The following is an 18335-nucleotide window of genomic DNA, read 5'->3' as shown; positions in this document are numbered from 1 at the left end:
GCAGCAACCATATGGTGCTGACAAGGATTATAAAAGGGTGGAATTGGGGTAAGTGAGTGAGTTGGGTTTAACACAAGCATATAACAGTATTCCATTATATCACGGCGTGTCAGCTTAATGTGGGAGGAAAGCCCGAAGTGATGCAAGTCTCAGACGTTTACCACTTCGTTGAAAACCATGAGCACGGGTATGGTGCTGACAAACCTCGAAACATAATAGGGGCGAACCGGGATTGGAACCCCTAATCATAGGTTTCTGGCGTGCCCAAGGGCCGCAACTCTGCACAGCGAATCGCGGCGCCTTAGACGACTGGGCCACTCGTGCCCCAGGAATTGGGGATTCGAATCCATAATCATTGGACGTAATTCTCCACAAGGTATTACAAAGAGCCTCAGTGAGCGTGTGTATTGTTTATCTCCCTTCAGAGCAGCATTTCGGGAGACGGCAGAGACGGGACACCACCGATCGGCTTGTGGCATGGCAAATATGACCTGCTGTACAACTTGTGATAATCTGCTTGGAAGCATTGTAACACGGACCATTGTTCCCAGTTAATCATATCCTGGCATAAAGATCTCTCCCTGGGAATATGACTTGGACTATGAGGGCGACATTGTGTAGTAAGATAAAACTTTGCCACGATCACCATGTCCTACTCGTCCCGGCTTTGAGTGAGTGAGTGAGTATGGTTTTACGCCGCTTTTAGCAATATTCCAGCAATATCACGGCGGGGACACCAGAAACGGGCTTCACAAATTGAACCCGTGTTTGGTCTTCAGCGTGAAGAGCGAACGCGTTAATCACTAGGCTACCCGCCTAGGCCGATAACATATTGTTCTAACGTTATCACAAAGTAGTGAATACAAAAACACATGAAGGTAATTACAGAATAATGGAACTTGAATCAGTATGCTTCTGATGATGTAAGGTTGTTCTAAATTCAGCATCCAGTAAGCCGAATAGTCAGATGGGTCCGTCATGCTCCAAGTAGAACTGTCGCCATCAATTGCTTGTACTGCGGTGTCGCCCTGACTTGTAGAACTTTGAGATGCATGTTTCCCGGTAATGTCAACTGAAATATGCAATAAACAACGTAAACATACACAAAATAATGAGGTATGTTTCAATTATAAAATCTACAACATAACGTATAAGGCAAAATTGCTATGTAGTTGTTATTTGGATGCGAACAACACATCGGTTTATCCGAAATATCACCATATTCGATTTCGAAGACGTAATTTCAAAGTACCAAAACCTATTTTTTCTGTGATAGACTTGCATGAAACATTAAACAAGCTTTAATGTAATTTTATCAAGTATATAACTTAACACTGCAAACACGAAAACGTCGTTTTTCTCCGTATATAGGAATGGGACGGAAAATCGAGAAAATATTAAATTAATAATTTTTTTGAGCATCCCAGTATCATTTTATTGGATCACAACAGCCCTCAGCTCCTGGAAAGAGCCAACTTATATGCGGATAATGTACAAGTTTTAAGGTTCAAGATTCAAGATGCATTATTGCTAATACAACAAACTCACCAACCGTGGTATATGGAGACTTGTATACAATCTTTAAATAATTAGTACATACACAGTCGAGATAACAGCTACAAATGTGTTTAATTATCTAATTTTATGTTTGGTCCAGTAATTATTAAGCAAACTGTGAGTGGTTTTGTTTTTCAGATTATTTAGTTTTGGTATATTCCATATTTCTTTGGTATATTTAAAAACCTTTATTGGTGAAGAGCTTCGCATCTAAATACATAGTGGAACTCGTCACCAAAGGAGGACACTCAAAAGTGTTACTGAATGTGTCATAATTGAGCGAACGTGAACTACATAATGGTTGTGATTTAAACGTGCATAGTTTTGTTGTCAATTACTAGCAGTAACGATAATCAGATTTATTGCCTTTTAACACAAGCCATTATATCACAATTAGACATATGCAACAATTCAGTGTCCCCCACCAGATAACCATATAAACCGATTTTCTCTTTAGTCCTGTATACTTTTGATTATTGTTGTTCTGGTGTTCTTCAACGACTAGCCACTCCGTTGACAACCCAGCGTGTTTTGAAGTGAAGCCTGTATGCTGTATGTAACTTTTTTTCTTTCTACGTTTCAGGGCATATTATGTACATGTATGTGGACGAGCGCATGCATTCGTGTGGACCCGAATACACTACAAGGAACATTTTTGCGTTCATGCATATTTGAAATTATGCACATTTTATGTGTAAATAATATACAAGCGACAAAACCATTTCCATATTCACATTAGAAATCTCTGTGAAGTACGGAAGAAGAATTCAGCTTAAAACAATGTATACCGACATGAAATGATGATCAATATCTCATAGAATGATTGTGATAATGGTGTTCCGAGCAAAATTATGATTCTTTGTGTATTAGCATGTGCTTAAATTTGTAAATGTCAATTTCTATATGAGATGGTTATCTAAATAGTTTCATGAAATTAGCAGGGTCTTTTATAGGGAAGTTATCAACATCGTGTTGTGATCAAATCAATGATCAGCAATGTTGTGATTAACCCAATTTTGTTTCAATATATGTATCAGCAAGTTTGTGATTAACCGAACTTTTTAAAAATATATATACATGAGCGATAGCAGCTTATTTCATTATCCAAACTAAGCTTGATAGCACAGCAGGAAAGCATAGCTGCACGTCTGTTGTTTACTCAACAGCCACAACCACCACTTCAAATCACTGCCTGTTATCTAACAAGCTTGAGCTGATTCGCCCAGCGCACTGCATGAGGATAAAAAATATTGTACGAGGGCTTGTCAAAAAGTTGTAATCCTGACTAACTTTCAACTATGGGCCATAACAAAGTGAACTAGTCGTGGTATAAGTAGTTCATTTATAAGAGTATTTGGTCTGTTGAGGCCGTTAGTACGGATGTTATGTATGTTAGTGACAGTTGAACGTGATAGGGGTCCAAAAGGACACAGAAATTGAAAAGAACGAGTATCGAGCAGTCATCAAGTTTTTGACTTAAGAGAAAAGTGCTCCCCAAGAAATTCATAAGTGCCCTAACTATTCCACTGTTAGCCGTTGGGTAGCTATGTTTAAGGGCCAAATCACACATTCAGGATTTTTACTGCCGTCCTTGATACGACCATTCCCGATTAAAATTTGTTAAACATCTTACCAACGATAGTGATGCTGAACTTTTAAGAGATAAAGCATGACGATTAGAGCTGCTACTTTTAATATTTGATTTCATAAGACGGAAAAATGCAGACTGGCATCCCGCTCCGGAACCACATTCCCCTCCTCAATACGGTTTTTATGTTTTGCTGATCTGCTTCGTTACTTTTATAAATGTCGTGCATTTTGCACAGTGAGGACTCGGTCGCACATTCAGGATTTTGATAAGACCATTCCCGATTAAAATTTGTCCAAGTCTGATCAAGATGCTGTGATTCGTGGCGGGAAATTCACAAATAATTAGATAGTGTTCAGGAAACGTACTGATTCAGCCGTTTCCAGCCGAACTCGCCCCGATTCTCCCATTCTCAATCCAAATCTTATCCGATTTGTATCTTCCGCGTGGTGAAAAACGACCGGATCTGTCCCGACAGCGTCCCGATTCCCCCGAATGCGATCCGACAGAGATCCGACAGTGACTGGACAGTGAACCGACAAAGACATGCTGACTGCTTGAGTTATACAACTTCATGACAATGCCTTGCAAATGCTGCTGTGCAACAATGCGGGTTCTAAGAGCTTCCCGACCCTCCATACTCGCCAGACCCGGGACCAAGAACTAAGAACCAAGTATTATTATAAGAACACCTTCGTGCAAAGCGCTGTGGCGACAACGATGAAATCAAAGCTGCCGTGAATGGGTTTTTCAGGGAGGCCTCAAAAACATCTTCCTGGCTGGAATTGAAAAGCTTCCCTATCGATATGAGAAGTGTAATGAAAAGCGGGGAGATTATATTGTAAAATGAAATAAAAAGACACTTTTAAAAAAAAAATTGGTTTTGTTTGTTAGGCTTAGACTTAGACTTAGACTTTTTTTACCAGTCCACGTACAGTCAACAATATTTGTGACTTACCCATGGACAACTGTACTTCAGCCACTTCAAGAACTCCTATTTCAGCAATAGCCAGTGGCGGCACGTTGGTGGTGACACGGATGTGTCGTGCGGGAAACAACCTCTGACAGGTGATCCTCGTGGTACCATTGCCGATATTCTGGCCGCACAGGAAAGTTCGGGCAGAATGAAACTCCGAATCCCTGGAGAGAGAAATTGTTCTGTTCTCGTTCCCAGATGATTCTGAAAAACCAAAAAAATAGTAGTGGGTAAATAAATGTGTTTACGCTGCTTTGAACAAAATTAAATTTAGATATGCCGCTTAATGTGGGAGGAAGGCTCAAAGTGAAAACCATTTTGATGAACACTTCGGGTGTGATTTGTAACTTGGATTCAAAATCATAGGTCATCGGATGACGAGGGATGCGAGTTGGACTAAACAATGTTATTATTTACGACAAATATGTTATAGATGGCAGCCAGTCTATTCAGTCTCATTTTCCAAAATATGTTTTTCAAATAAATTTGAGTTTATCTAGTTATACGAGTGAGAGCTTAAGGGCTGTGGTGCCCGAGTGAATCTATACACACACTTAACTTTGGATGTCACATCAATAATAATACAGTCGTGTGGCGACATATCGTGAAAAGTGAGTGAGTGAGTGAGTGAGTGAGTGAGTGAGTGAGTGAGTGAGTGAGTGTTACTTCTGCTTTCAGTCATATCACTGCCTGTCATCTTGATCTTGGAGGAAAGCAAGAAGTGATGAAGGTGTTAGGTGCGGTGAAATAGTGTATAACGTCGCGTTTAAGATTACTGCGCTTATAAAGCGACGTGAATGCACGCGTGTGTGTATGGCTGCTTGTACAAGATTTAATTGTGTTAGCCCACTGAGATACCATCCTTGCATGGATACCCCACTCAGACAAAGTATAACGTCTCTTATCAGTTCATGTTTCAGCCCCTTAATGCCTAGCTCCATGCAGGGTAACAACAAGAAATATATTTTAACGTCTGACGCAGTCGGGGATCGTACCCCGAACCTTCCACTCACCGAGCAGATGCTCTATTCACTAGACCACGGATGCGGTATCAGGTCTTAGGGATGTACCACTTACGGAAACCCTGAAGCATGGGTATGGTACTGACAAACCTGGTCATATAATCAGGGAGAACCTGGGATGCGATATATATTTCTTTCTGGCAAGATACGCTGCTCTGCACAGCAAACACTTTACTATGGAGAATTAAACCAAAAAATAGGAAATAAAAGGTAACACATTCATAGTATTTGCATTTTTTTAGGTGATCCATATATAGAAAAGATGTTCGTCCTCATCAGTACTTTATCATATACATGTGCATGTATTGCAGTGTGCAACTGATCACAATCGCAGATTTACGTGTCTGGACATTTGCGACATTACATTGATGTCGTTATAATAGTACTATGACGCCTCACCGAGGTTGACGTGGTTGGTCTCTAACATTGATTAGCATCAAAACCAGATCTTATGCCCGACCGAAAAGATTGACGCAATTATTTGCTCAAGGTATCTGTGGGAGGGTGATACGCTTTTGTCGATTCCAGGTATATCACGGCGTGTCAGCTTAACGTTTACCACTTCGATGAAACCAATTATGATCCTTGGTATATATTCACTTTATCCGTGCTTCCCGGTTAAACTAATATGGTAAACGTCCACAACTGTGTCACTGTAGGCCTTGTTCCCACATCAATCTGACATATCAATAACATTAAAAAACTATGTATGAATACAGTTTCAAACATTTACTCGTCCATTTAAACATTGTGTATGTCGCTTATAGGGAGCGTAGAGGGCTCACAGTTTGTATGGGGATGTCCTTGTTTGAATGAGTGAGTGAGCGAGTGAGTTGGGTTTAACGCCGCTTTTAACAGTATTCCATTATATCACGGCGTGTCAGCTTAATGTGAGAGGAAAGCCCGATATGATGCAGGTCTCAGACGTTTACCATTTCGACGAAACCCACGAGCACGGGTATGGGGCTGACAAACCCAGAAACATAATCGGGGCGAACCGGGATTCGAACCCACAGTCATAGATTTCTGGGTGGCCAAAGGACGCAACTCTGCACAGCGAATCGCGGCGCCTTAGACGACTGAGCCACCCGTGCCCACACATCCATCAGATAAGTGGATATACAAATATGATTACCATCTGGGAAGTGAATAGTTATTTGTTTGACGTCGTAGTTATTTTCCAAATCAATTTGCCAGAAGGCTTCCCCGGCTACGGCAGCGTGGCTCTCAAAGGATGTAGCCAAGTTTCGATCAACCGCACGTTCTGCTGATGAACCGGATGCTACTGAACTTGTCATCAGTGGCCTTCCCTGTAGGATTACTGTAACAAAACAAGAAAAGCCAAAATAGAAGTCACATCTACAAGGTGTCCCTCACAGCTCGGCTTCCGTGATAGAATTGGAACATGAACACTAATTTTTGCACTTTTTCTGAACCTTTCGTGTCATGAAACCAAGTTTCATCCAGAGTACAATTTTCGGATGAACTAGTATGAAAAGACTGACAATTGATATGCCTAACAATCAAAACGTGGGGCTAGAAAATTAGTAGCTTCAGTGAGTGAGTCAGTTACGTTTAACGCCGCTTTTAACACTATTCCAGTTATATCACGGCGTGTCAGATTAATATGTTAGGAAAGCCCGAAGTGATGCAGGTCTCAGACGTTTACCATTTCGGTGAAACCCACGAGCATGGGTATGGTGCTGACAAACCGGGGAACAAAACCTCAAACCCACAATCATAGGTTTCTGGCGTGGCCAAGTGACGCAACTCTGGACAGCGAATCGCTGCGCCTGAGACGAATCCCGGTTCGCCCCGATTATTTTTCTAGGTTTGTCAGCACCATACCCGTGCTCGTGGGTTTCACCGAAGTTGTAAACGTCCAAGACCTGCATCACTTCTGGCTTTCCTCGCACATTAAGCTGACACGCCGTGATATAACTGGAATAATGTTAAAAGAGGCGTTAAACCCAACTCATTCACTCACTCACTAGTATTAATTAGGACAATAGGGAAAAAACATCATTTTGTTATTGCGGTCGAAATAAGTATGTTTTACTCTATTAGTTTAATGTAAGATCGCAAGTGCAAAAATAACGAAACTCAGTTAAAGGACATGACTCGCTGAAGGGCAGTGTTTTAGTATGCAAACATACTAATAGTTTGGACTCCTTAAGAACAAGGTATGAACTCATTGACCGTCTCTTTGTTTAACAATCTCATGCAATTTTGATTTGTCACGATTCAATTAGGTTTCTAGTCATCCGATGTCGGGTCTTCTCAAAACGTTAGTGTAACGACTTGTTCAATGAAAACTCAATGGAACTCGGTTTATATATTTGTCTCAACGATGGCTGAGCATTTCCAAAACTGTAATATACTAAAATTAATGTTGATAATGACAGCATTGACAGTAACTGACAGTCATTTTCAAACGCAAACACTATCATATCATAACAAACAGCAATTGACAATGTTTTCCCCTCTACGTGAGCGTTAGTTATGTGGTAAACGCAGAAAAAACGACAACATAAATAGATATACACAGCGACCAAGGGGTACAGGAAACAGGTCAACAAATAGGTATATACACAACAGCAAAGATATATTTTCACTGCATATTTAAATTGTCTTCAAAATAAGTAAATAATATCATAATATGTACTCAAAATAAAGAGACTCCCTGGGCTCATCATCTGAATTGTAAGAAGATATTTCTTAACAAAATGTCAGCTGAACCGATTGCCGTATTTAATTTCAGAGATCCAAGTTTAGTCTATGAACTGACGTTACAGCTATTGTTGATCGAATACATGACACACTGGCAAGCTGACATACAAGGTGCACACACGGCATTGCACTTGTTTGTTTTTTCTTTCTCTTTCATTTACATTCATAACTAATCATGTTAAAAATAAACACAGTATATCGACGTTGTTGTGTCTGCTGCTATGACCACAAATTATGCTAAAGTTGATCATCAAAGCCTATTGAAACAGATCTTGCAGCAAAACTGTCCCTAGCTCGTCCGTGGAATACTATTCCTGGGCCATTTTTCTGTTTCTGTAAATGCTTTTCTTGTAAACGGTTGTCAGCAGCCCAGATATATAAATTTAGTGTTATTGTTCAAAAGTAGCGCTTTCAGTATCAATCGAGTGAAAGGAGGCTAGAAATATGAGTACATATTAAAAAAAAATTAAAAATATAATAATAATAATAATAATTTTAAACTTTGGAGCTCTTCATGTTAGAATTGTTTTGTGCACTTTTGCACACATTTATTTATCTGATGATCCTCTTGTGAAGAATGTCAAGACTCATGATGAAAACAAGGCATTCCACAGTTTTCTAAAACGAGTCAAGGATGTGGGACATAATCTCAATGTCGGTGTTGATTTTGTTGAGGGTTCTGTACTGCTGGACAGTACAGAAATGAGTGTCAACCAAGCAAAGTGCCATATCAAGTCGGCCCAGATTTTTCAAGGAGAGGCTATCTGAACGACCTCTGCATCGAGTTTATGTACAGTGAGTTGAGAGGAAAAACATGGCAAATATGCAGTCCTTGCTTACGAAATGTCACGAAAGTACTACACTGTCCATCTCCCAATTGTTCTTGGTGCCTTAGGTTTGGTACCTCCCAATCTGTTGACTGACACTGATAGAGTACCCGGGTTTGCTACCAGGAGTACAACCCTTCTGACACTCTGGATAATGCAGAAGTCTGTAGTATTGGGAAGTCTCCAAATTCTCCGAAAAGGTTTTGGATTGGTTTGACTTTGCAGCGCTTCCTAAAAGAAGTCCCATTTCTCTGTCTGGGCTGCGTGTAGAGGGAGCAAGGGCCCTGAGCTGATGGTGTTTTGTTTGTTTGTTGTGTACCTTTATCTGAGTTTTCAACACATGTTCACAAGCATTCGTATCTGATTAAATCATACAGGTTCGTGTTTGTGGACTTTGTTTTACTTTTGATATGGTCCACCTGGTTAGAACACACTTGTTGTGACGTGAAGAGCCAGTAAACCTATTTTGTTCCTTTTAATATATTTATATGAGTAGTCTTTAGCAATATATTAGTTTCGACGATTTCTCTGTATCTTTCTGGTTATTATCTGCTTACAGTGAATGAATGAGTTTTAAAGTGCAGAACGAAGAGTGTGAAAGGCCTGTAGAAACGTCCCGATCATGCTGTGTGACTAAATTGAGGCAGTTATAGCAATCCAATTACCAATTTAGATCGTGATGATCCAGGTTAGAACTAGCCTTCAGCAGCTCACGCTTGTCGTAAGAGGCGACTAACCGGATCAGGTGGTCAGGCTCGCTGGCTTGGTGGATGCATGTCATCGTATTCAAATTGCGTGGATCAATGCTCATGATGTGAATCACTGGATATCTGGTCCAGACTCGATTACTCACAGACCACCGTCATATAGCTGGAATGGTGCTGGGTGCGTCGTTAAACAACAAACAAGCAAACAATGACCAATTTAAGAGCAATTAATTATACAGTTACACAAGCCTTTGCAACTATTAGACATTTACAAATCCCAACAGAAACGTGAATCTCTGTCAAGAGGTTCGTATCATGTCTCTGATACGAAGCGACTGGAAATAAGATGGATTACGGTTTTTTTATTGAATCGATAACTGTATATAGTATGCGTTGGTTGTCCTAAACATTCGTTGTTCAGCAGACACTCTTTGTGTTCTATCTGGTTACAGTGTTATGAGCATGACAAAAAGGCAGGATAATAATAATCCACCCCCATTTCGACTGTTCTCTTCCCTCCTCTTGTCGCCAACTTCCTCGACAGGTTCTTCTTCTCAATTTCCTTTCACGATCCTTCTTCTGTATTACGTTCTGTCTCACCTTCCCTTAGGAAAAGGTTTGTCGCTTTTATCTACTAGTAAATGGTTTTCTCCACTTGAATTCCTTTTTTGTACTTTTAATTATATGTTTGTAATATGAATGTAGTGCTTGAAACGTTTGTCTTAACTTTAGGATCTATTGAAGATTAGTTGTTTTGAGTTTGACGCAGCTATGATTATTTCACTTATATCACAAAGTGCCATGTAAACGTCTATCAGAAATAAGGCAAGGAGCCTGACAATCTAAGTCACGGTACGGAGGAATGTAACTATGCTGAGCACATTTTCCCTTCAACAAGCGTGGTTCATATTCAGACGAGGAAGTTTACATATTGTTACCAATTAAAGCTAACTTGATTTCACTACGACCGCATGTTTTAGCCTGGTGTTAGACTTAGCTTATGATACATTTTATTGTCTTAAAATTTGAATTTTACGTTAGTGTTAATCGTCACAAATGGATAATTGTCTGTCAGTATCAATTCATTTATCGTACTTCCATGTCGGAATGAGATCTGATTGGTCCACGTGATCTTTATGAAATACTATGCATCCCGCCTGCGAGGGAAATAAATTTCTGAGAAGGACAATTAATGCCTCATACGCCCCGACGAAGACAAAAGGCTCACGTGGATTTCTCAGCAGCAGAATGAATCCATTAAACCCCGCTTCGAAGTTAAAAGCCTTTTCAGAGCTTTTTGAAGCTTTTTCAGAGTTAATAAAATTTACGCGACAAAGCACAAGATCAACTGACAAGAGTTTTTTTATTAAGTTTGAAATTTATTTAATTCTTTCATAATTAAAAATTAAATAATGCCGGCAAGATTAACTCGTTGTAGCAGTATCACTTGTGGTACATGAGGTTTTATTCTTTCCTCGCCTCCTGCTTGTGGTATAAAACCTAACGTGGGACGCCTCCGGCTCGTGGTATAAAACTTAACGTGGGACGCCTCCGGCTCGTAGTATAAAACCTAATATTGGACGCCTCCGACCCGGAGCATTAAACCTAACGTGCGACGTCTCCGGCTCGTGGTACAAAACCTTACGTGTGACGCCTCTGGTTTTTGGTACAAAAACCTATCGTGGGACGACTCCGGTTCGTGGTACAAAACCTAAAGCGAGATGCCCCCGGTTCGTGGAATAAAACATTACGTATGGCGCCAAGGGCTCCTGGTACAGAACCTTACGCGGGACAGCTCCGGCTCGTGGTACAAAACCTAACGTGCGACGCCTCCCGTTCGTGGTATCAAACCTTACGTGGGACGCCTCCGGTTCGTGGTACAGAACCTTACGTGGGATGCCTCCGGTTCGTGGTACAAAACCTTACATGGGACGCCTCCGGTTCGTTGTTTATATTCTAACGTGAGACGCCTCCGGCTCCTGGTGCAGAACCTAACATGGGACACCTCCGGCTCGTGGTACAAAACCTTACGTGCGACGCCTCCTGTTCGTGGTATAAAACCTTACATGGGACGCCTCCGGTTCGTGGTATAAAACCAAACGTGGCACGCCTCCGGCTCGTGGTATAAAACCTTACGTGAGACGTCTCCGGCTCGTGGTACGAAACCTTACGTGTGACGCCTCTGGTTTTTGGTACAGAAACCTATCGTGGGACGCCTCCGGTTCGTGGTACAAAACCTAAAGCGGGATGCCTCCGGTCCGTGGAATAAAACATTACGTATGGCGCCAAGGGCTCCTGGTACAGAACCTTACGCGGGACACTTCCGGCTCGTGGTACAAAACCTAACGTGGGACGCCTCCCGTTCGTGCTATCAAAGCTAACATTGGACGCCTCCGCCTCCCGTTCGTGGTATAAAACCTTACGTGGCACGCCTACAGTTCGTGGTACAAAACCACACGTGGGACGCCTCCGGATCGTGGTACAAATCCTAACGTGGGACGCCTCCGATTCGTGGTTCAAAACCTTACGTGGGGCGCCACGGGCTCCTGGCACAAAACCTCAGGTGGGACGCCTTCGGTTCGTAGTATAAAACCTAACCTTGGACGCCTCCGGTTCGTGGTACAGAACCAAACGAGGGAAGCCTCCGGTTCGTGGTATAAAACCGTACGTGGGACGCCTCCGGTTCGTTGTCTATATTCTAACGTGGGGCGCCTCCGGTTCGTGGAATAAAACCAAACGTGGCACGCCTCCGGCTCGTGGTATAAAACCTAACGTGAAACTTCTCCTGCTCCTGGTACAGAACCTAACGTGGGACGTCTCCTGTTCGTGGTACAGAACCTAACGTGGGACGCCTCCTGTTCGTGGTATGAAACCTTACGTGGGACGCATTCGCCTCCCGTTCGTGGTATAAAACCTTACGTGGCACACCTCCGGTTCGTGGTACAAAACCTTACGTGGGACGCCTCCGGTTCGTGGTACAAAACCTTGGCACGCCTCCGGTTCATGGTATAAAACCAAACGTGGCACGCCTCCGGCTCGTGGTACAAAACCTAACGTGCGACGCCTTCCGTTTGTGGTATAAAACCAAACGTGGCACGCCTCCGGCTCGTGGTACAAAACCTAACGTGCGACGCCTCCCGTTTGTAGTATAAAACCTTACATGGCACGCCTCCAGTTCGTGGTATAAACCCTTACGTGGGACGCCTCCGTTTCGTGGTACAAAACCTTACGTTGGACGCCTCCGGTTAGTGGTACAAAACCTAACGTGAGACGCCTTCGGCTCCTGGTACAAAACCTAACGTGCGACGCCTTCCATTTGTGGTATAAAACCAAACGTGTCACGCCTCCGGCTCGTGGTACAAAACCTAACGTGCGACGCCTCCCGTTTGTGGTATAAAACCTAACATGGCACGCCTCCCGTTTGTGGTATAAAACCTAACATGGCACGCCTCCCGTTTGTGGTATAAAACCTAACATGGCACGCCTCCAGTTCGTGGTACAAAACCTTACATGGGACGCCTCCGGTTTGTGGTATAAAACCTAACGTGGGATGCCTCCGGCTCCTGGTGCAAAAACTAACGTGCGACGCCTCCCGTTTGTGGTATAAAACCTAACATGGCACGCCTCCCGTTTGTGGTATAAAACCTAACATGGCACGCCTCCCGTTTGTGGTATAAAACCTAACATGGCACGCCTCCAGTTCGTGGTACAAAACCTTACATGGGACGCCTCCGGTTTGTGGTATAAAACCTAACGTGGGATGCCTCCGGCTCCTGGTGCAAAAACTAACGTGCGACGCCTCCGGTTCGTGGTATAAAACCTTACGTGGGACGCCTCCAGTTAGTGGTTTATATTCTAACGTGGGACGCCTCCGATTCGTGGTATAAAACCTAACGTGAGACGCCTTCGGTTCGTGGTATAAAACCTAACGTGAGACGCCTTCGGCTCCTTGTACAAAACCTAACGTGCGACGCCTCCCGTTCGTGGTATAAAACCAGACGTGGTACACGTTGGGTTCGTTGTATAAAACCTGACGTGAGGCGCCTTCGGGTCGAGATATTAAAGCTACCTTGGGACGCCTCTGGCGCTTTGTATAAAACCTAACGTGGGACGCATGAAATTCCCTGTTCCCCTCGTGATCCTGCTACAATTTGTAGTACGAGCTACACTTTATGGAACGTTTAATTGATAAAAAAAATGCTATGAGAAGTGCAAATTAGATACATGGTTTGTAAGTCCAGGGAACAAGCTACACATATTCGTTTGCAAATAATATTTCATATGTGTTTCATAGAGGCTCACTCCAATTGGAATTGGGTAGTATGAAAATGTGGATGGTTGTTACAATGTCTGGATCGTCGCCCATGCTATCAACCATACGTTTTCCTTGTCCATAATGGATTCTTTTTTACTTTAATTGATATCAATCGACCAATAAAACAATTTTCATGAATACTTTAACAAACTGTACATGTAAAAGTATCAACTGTCAAACTCATCAGTGAGGAAATATTCCAACCATATCACGGCGTGATGAACCAAGAAAATGCGTCATACTTTACACCAATGTCAGGAGTCGAACCCCAATCTTGGGCGTTAAGACCCCACGCTCTTTTCACTGAGCTACCCGACTTAATAATTTCAGGCGAAACACAATATTGATATGTTATAAAGATACGGTGTCAATGAATAAATGACTAAGATTGGCATGTACATAAATTCAATAACAACGGTATTTACGGAACATGTTATGAGCATATGCATGTTCACTCACGGAAAACAATAATATGTAGCAATGAAACTTACATTGGGTCAAGACGGACGTCACACAACATGACAGGCATATGAGAACCTTCATGGCTGAATGCACAAACAATGCACACGGAGAACTGACGGCTAAGGGGTTTCACTTATACTTAACAGTCTTAAGTATTCTGACGTTTTCTGTTAGTCCAATCAACTACTTGTAAAGTGATGCCATTATCTAGCTTGGTATATGGCGAAAGTCAATCAATGCAAAAAGAGGGATACATTCGCACAGAAGTTGTCGACGTGAAGCTGTTGAAGGAAAACAACTGCTTTATTGTCAATAACGACATTTCAGATCTACGTCTTGTCCATTAATCAGCAGAACATTCAGCTCAAACATATTGCCTAATTCGAAATATTTTTTTGGTACATATAACTGTCAATAAAGGGGTGCATCACACCAAATTCGTAAGCCAACGTGAATATTGCATCTTTAAAGAAACCAATGCCAGGCTTACGATGTTCCATTTTCCACCAGTCGTCACTATTATGATGTCACCCTGCTGATTGTGACCCAACAAGACATGACGTCCCATTTGAATAGAGAAAAGTGCCAACTTTCACATAACTCGGTAATGTAAGGCTGGGGGATTAACAAGAGAGAAACTGATTAAGCCATAGTGAAAACAGAGTGCTAAGGTTGGGTACTGTAATTTAGCCATGTCACGATGAAGGTATTTCAAAGGTATAATGATGATGGTCTATAGCAAAGTTGACTGTATTGGTACAGGTAGGTAGAAGTCTTAGACCCGGTTGATGTTTGACTGATTTCTTTGAATTTCCATTGTTTCTTTAAGTTTTTCAAATTATTCATGTTGAAGTGTTTTATTTAGATTTCTTATCCACATTGGTTTTCCGTCCTCATGTTAATCCAAATTCAATATGCCTATGACTTGGAAGAAGTTGACGCTTGTAGTGCATTCAACGGATAGGAATTTAACAGCTAAAGAAATCAGTAATCGAAAAGGTATCGTTCATAGACTCAAAGATCCGACGTAGCTGTTCGCGGGTACGGATTAATGTCCAGGTTATCCAGGTCCGAACTTGAAAAAAACCCAATGTTGCCTCATATATTACAGAAAACAGTTATTCGTTGGACATGCTGGTTGTGAACGAAATGTATTGTAAAACTAAAAGAATTGTCCCTGTCACGACCTGGCACACAAAATACCACCAAAGCAATTATCACTGTTTCTTTTGGAAAGGCAACATAAGATCAGAACGGGACAAAGCCATGTGTATATGTAACACGAATTGGTAATTTACTTTCTATACAACGTTGAGCACAACCAGGCTTATGGATCGTATGTGCTTGAAACGGTTTAAATATTGTTCATCCCCCAATCACCTAGATACTGCTGCGATACACGAGCAGCCATTTTGTTCTTCAGATGCTAAATGAAGAAACCATCCTGCAAAATGTTCAGTTTCTCATGTCAGGTACTTTACTGTCATTGTGTGTGTGTGTGTTAGCCGTGTCATTAAGGTACTCATCCATAAGGCAAACGGATACATCGGTACCTGTCAACCATGCACAGTTCATAGTGGTTTGGTTCGTGGTAGGTAAAGCTGATGTATTACAAAATGGTTCACAAGGCTCTTCAAGCAATTAGCTATTAATAAGGCGCGGAACCTTTCTGTGAACGACATCAAAATTGCAAAACAAGCACTTTGCTTACCTGTGCATTCAGGCTTCAGACCATAGAACATGAACATAATAAAAAATGCACATGCTGACTAAGTCTCAGATAAACGAAAACAATGGGTCATGAAAATGATATGATGTTGTCAACAGCAACAATGCATCATTAGCAACAATAACAACTAACACAACTTCAAGCAAAGTGGGTGAAGTTGGTTTAAGGCCTATTTGAACACTATTTCAATTATCACGGTGTGTCAGCATATAACGCAAGTCCTACTTTTACCACTTTAGTGAAACCCACGAGCACTTGTGTAGTGATGATAAATCTAGAAATACAATCTAGGATTCGAACTACGATCATTGATTACTGTTGAGCCTTTTGGAGGTAACTCCAAATGTGGCGCCTCGGACGACTGTGCCAGCCGTACCCTTTGTAATAATATTGTAGAATAACCGTCAGGCTTAAGAACAATGTAATAGTAGGGCCCTGTAGTGTAATGTAATAGTTGAGAAACGATAACGACAAATGATGAGTATTTTCTGCAGCTGCACACATACAACTGTCACCACTTTCATCAACCAGTTTTGGTGATTCCTGCACAATACGTATTCCAGTGGTATCGGGATGGGGCACGCAAAAGTATGACTTTCCAAATGTGGAGATCTAATTATAACCGGATGTTCTGCGTGACAACGACATGTTCACCACTAGGTTGTTCAAACGCTATTTAGAAAGGAAGTGTGGATACTGAGTTTTTTTCTGAATTACGTTTTCGTAAGATATGGCATGTGAACGTTGTGCTACAATGGCGCACTGAATCTACTTCCGACTATAAAATTACGCTTCAGATGTAGCTTATTAAAGTTCCAATCTAGTGGTGTACATTATAGCAGCGAATATTAAACCGGTTTGAAAAAAGACGCTGCTAAGTGTTGTCCAAGATATTGTTCTGCGATGAAACTTTCTCCGCTTTGTATCCAACACCGCTAAAAGTTCTTTTTAGCAGCTTTACGGAAACCGTGGAAGACCTAAAAAACTGCCTTATATCTGAACGACATAAATGTATATTCATATCAAATAGATTTGTGGGGCCCATATATAACCTTATTCAAATAGCCTGCCATAAATGACAAAATCTGACAGACAGAAGGCAGAGTGGTTACATCCGTACAAAGAATAGGGGGCATGAACCCGCTTTGCTTAGTATTAGTTCATTTTAACTTGGTGAGATTTGAGTGAGTGAGTGAGTGAGTTATGTTTAACGCCGCTTTTAACAATATTCCAGTTATGTCACGGCGTGTCAGCTTAATGTAGGAGGAAAGCCCGTAGTGATAATCGGGGCGAACCGTGGTGAGATTTGATGTTCACGAAGAACCAAACTATCTCTACACCAATATCGATATTGAAACTATATTTTAGATCTAAAACAAAAAAATAGAAATTTAGAAATCGTACTTCATTAACATGGAAGTAATGGGGAAATGGATGGCTCTATCTAACATATAAAGTAGTCCTTAGATCCCAAAATTCACCTGATGGTGTACGTGCATTATTAATGGAGCACTAGCCTTGATATTAAATGTAATTGAAAACACGGTGCTTGGATGCACAGGTAAGGGATGGACGGTTCGTAATTGAAATTGGTTGTTTTAAACATAAAAGACTGTATTTCTGTTGGTCGTGCACATGGTCAACACGCCTGGCTAGAGGCTGTCATTTTGGTTTATATGGAAATTTCAGAATGGTGAAGGAAAAACAATTGAGTAAAAAAAAAAGTTTAACGAAACAACAGACATTTGGGCTAAAAAGGCTTTCTGACATGGCCGCCCCAAAATTTTGGCACTAAATTTGTGGATGTCTGAAGAAAGTCTTGCCACACTGGAACTGGAGTCAATTATCTTCATCAGCACATTCAGTTAGTGGGATGACTCTTATGATTGGTCTGGTGTACTGCTTGTCTTTCACATTGACAGTGGCAGTGCGAACACATGACAACGTCATCCAATTTCTAGTTTTCTCTTTCTTTCTGCCACGTCTGCCACTGCAGATCAGGAAGGTAATATTTGATAAAGTATACCCAGGAGTGGTCGGCAAGAACTTGACTATGATGCAATCTGCGTCTGCTCAATAGTTCATCAGCTGGTTATGGAAGAGAAGCATCATGACGGCCAGTCAGCAGGATGTTTGATGCAACTGGGTCTACATCTCTGGCATCTGATGAAACGTAGCCTAACAGCTTAGAATTCAGAATCCGTGCCACCTCTGCTAACATGGTCCGTAACACAGGTTCTGTCACTGTCTGCTCTCCTTGTGCCACTCGGAAGCCATCATGATATTTCACAGATTAAATCTCTTTTTCCCTAACACCTCCAAAGTGTTGTGCATTAGGAGAGCAGACAGTGACAGAACCTGCGTTACGGACCATATTAGAACACAAATCTGACCTTATAGCCAGCCAGTTGTTCAGCAAGGT

The 18335-nt window shown here is 41.7% G+C and overlaps 1 pseudogene; it reads right to left on the bottom strand.

Moving 5' to 3' along the window:
* The window catches only part of LOC139448704 (uncharacterized), a 62451-nt pseudogene extending 48186 nt beyond the window's left edge, over positions 1 to 14265 (bottom strand).
* Between the last annotated feature and the right edge of the window lie 4070 nt (positions 14266 to 18335).

Source organism: Haliotis cracherodii, unplaced genomic scaffold, assembly GCF_022045235.1.
Source record: "Haliotis cracherodii isolate W230 unplaced genomic scaffold, xgHalCrac1.p SCAF_7, whole genome shotgun sequence".
NCBI classification, from domain to species: Eukaryota; Metazoa; Mollusca; class Gastropoda; order Lepetellida; family Haliotidae; genus Haliotis; species Haliotis cracherodii.
The sequence above is the reverse complement of the archived record's forward strand: the minus strand, read 5'-3'. Positions and strand labels throughout refer to the sequence as shown.